Here is a 3,227-nt window from a genome sequence, read left to right on the forward strand (position 1 = left end):
AGCTACACTGGGAGTATTGCTACTCGGCTTCTATTCCCCTGTTTGAGATTCACTGGACGGCCAGTCTCTGGGCCTGTTTCTCCATCTGTACAATGGGAGAGCAGCATATTTCCCTGCCAGACATGGTCTTTGGTTTAATTCAGAGGCATTGCACAATGCATTGAGGTACTCAGATGACAGGCATCGAAAAGCTCAAAGTAGCATTATTCTAACATGACTGTAAAGGATTTGGCCTCCCACCCCCTGCAAGCTGGCCAGAGGCACCACTCAAGGTCTCAAGAAATGGGGTTGAAGTGTAAAAAATGTTTCCTGAATTTTTACTGAATAGTATCAGCTTTTTGAGCTAACTAAAACATCAATTCTGAAATCTATGGAGAAGTGACAAATAAAGCAAGTAATAATTACTTTAAATGTATTGATTGATAAACTGTTAATCGAGGGGAAATTTCCGTGATTCGATTGCACTCCACGTTTCAGCGATTTTCTCAGTGTCCAGGGAGTCGACTATGTTCATTTCACAAGGAAGAAGGAGCAAACAGTCCAACTAGTCATTACCCAGGGTAGCACCATTTTGACCAGTTTCATCCTGTTAAAGATTCATTCTCCTTTTGTAGAAGTTACAGAGATTGTCTTTGTCAATTTAAATACAGTCCACAAGTTCAGGAGCCCCTTTTTGATCCCAGATGAATGTCTGATTAGTACATCCAAATCAATATGTAAAGTTGTTCCAAAATTCTTTTCAACAACAGCTTTGAACAAAGTCAGTTCTATCGTCAACTGGTCAGGTTGCAAAAAGGAAATGCCTCAGAGAAGCTTTTGCATTTTGTTGCATCAAGGTCAAGATAACTGGGAGGATCTTTTATTTCATCTCCAGATATATCTCCTGCACCATAACTGCAAGCATTTTCTGGACTTCAGATCTGTAGAACTCTTCAAATGATGGCTGTCTATAGAGTGCATTGCTAGGGTCTCGAAACCGATCAAGGGCCTGTCATACTCCATGCCTCACTTAGAACTCTTGCTCAGGGTCATATTCCTCAGAGCCATCGTCTTCCAAATAATCAATAACACTGCTGTCTTTACAGACTCAGTTATCTCGTTCCAAGTTATCTGGTTCAGATGAAATGTGATGTACATCAGTCAAGAAGCTGTAACAATGTCAAAATCCTCAGTGAAGATATTAAAGCATTTGATTTTTTGAGCCAAGATCTCATGAATCTCAGAACAAAAATGAAATTGAAACAATGAATGGAGGCAAAGAGGCTTCCAACTTTACATCTAAATTCTGAGTTATGCTGTAGAATCATGAGAAATATCATGGAGAAGCTTCACCACTTCTGGTTGAGTGCTCCAGGTAGTCTGCAGAAATTCTAGCCTAGCACACCAGCGAGTTTCCAAAAACCTTTTAACATGACTTTTGCCCTCTACAACTCCACTGCACCTTTGTAAAGTACATAACACTTTGTTCCACTGGTAAAGAAGTTGTAAATGCTTGTAAAGTCCCAAACACATTTCTTATGAGGGCATTAGCTTTGCAAGTGTGCTCTACTACATTATTTTCTCAATGGCCTAAGCATTGGAAATACAGAATCTTCCACCCTAGCTTTGAGCTCATAGAAGTTTGCACTCCTTCAAACCGCCCAGAATATGACCCTGAGCAAAATCATATCATAGAAAGACAATGTAGTTTACATCCAGTCTTAAGGCATAGATGTATTTCACAATTTCGGCTGCTAAGTTTTTACACGTCATTGACTCTGCTTCAACGACAGCTATTGTTCTTTCTTTAGCAATGCCTTTACTGTTGACATATCTCATGCAAACAACTAACTGTTCAGCATGGCTGATATCAGGTGTCGTGTTGGCAAAGATGCCAAGGAACTTGCATTTGTTCAAATCTTCCCGGATTGTGTTCTCGGCACCATCTGCAAGAATCTTGATGAATTCATTCTGACACTTCTGCTTTATGAGAGCATCTATGATGATTTTCCAGCCATGCCCTGAGATGGAGATTCTATTTGGAGATCAGCTTGGCTAGTTGATAAACATTCCCCTTTGTCTCACACTGGAACTCCAAAAAGCAAGCCGTTGATGAGCTAGAACTTTTGTTACATCAAGGAACATTGATAGATTACATTTTTTCTCAGAAAGAAAAGGAGGACTTGTGGCACCTTAGAGACTAACAAATTTATTTGAGCATAAGCTTTTGTGACTAGAGGCACCTTAGAATAAATAAATTTGTTAGTTTCTAAGGTGCCACAAGTCCTCCTTTTCTTTTTGCGAATACAGACTAACATGGCTGCTACTCTGAAACCTGTCATTTTTTCTCAGCTTCAACTTCTCTTGATATTGACAAGTTCCTGTCTTGGCATTTCAATAGCAGAAGCCCTGACATTCATGAATTTTACGTAGACCACGAGCACTGCCTTGTGTGTTTCACTGTTAAAATGTTTTACCAAAAACCTGGGAGCATCTTTTCCCCAGCTTTTCATCCGGTCTCAGACTCTGGATCCTGGTACAAAAGCATCACTGGCTTTCATTCTTCCTGGTCTGACAGGTAACTGAACACACAAAGCAAAATGTGGCATCTTTCTCTAAGCTATACTCATCAAACCAGCTCTTCACAAACATGCAAGTGTGTCTTATACCCCTCTTCAAAATCTGTGGGTCCTGAGGGTAGTTTTGAAGTCGGTGCTGGCACAGACCTAAGTTTCTCAGGTAAATTTCTAGGCCACCTGTCAGGATCATGTTCCTGAACTCACAAATCAATGAAACAGAAATATCACTAGTGGATGTGATTTGTGATGTGAATTTCTTCACACTGCCAAGCAACATAGACACTTTGTTACTAGTTTCTTTGGCTATATCTAAGATTTTGTGAGATACAGATCTAGGATATAAAACGTTTGCTTTCTTTGCAGCAATTAAGCTATGTTCACAAGGTTTCAAGCTGTTAAACCAGAAAAGAATGCAAACAGAGTGAAGATGGAAATTGGCTCCTCATTGGATTCCTCAAGCAATACTTTTTGGTCAATTTCACTTGGCAGAATATCATCAGCCAATAATTTGGTATTTTTGTCATCCTGAACTAAAAGCATCATGTCAGATTCAGATTGGGTTATCACTACAAAAGGTTCCCCCCCCCCACTCTCCTGCTGGTATTATCTCACCTTAAGTGATCACTCTCATTACAGTGTGTATTAAGACCCATTGTTTCATGTTCTCTA

Source organism: Dermochelys coriacea, chromosome 19 (genome assembly GCF_009764565.3).
Source record: "Dermochelys coriacea isolate rDerCor1 chromosome 19, rDerCor1.pri.v4, whole genome shotgun sequence".
In the NCBI taxonomy this organism is placed as follows: domain Eukaryota; kingdom Metazoa; phylum Chordata; order Testudines; family Dermochelyidae; genus Dermochelys; species Dermochelys coriacea.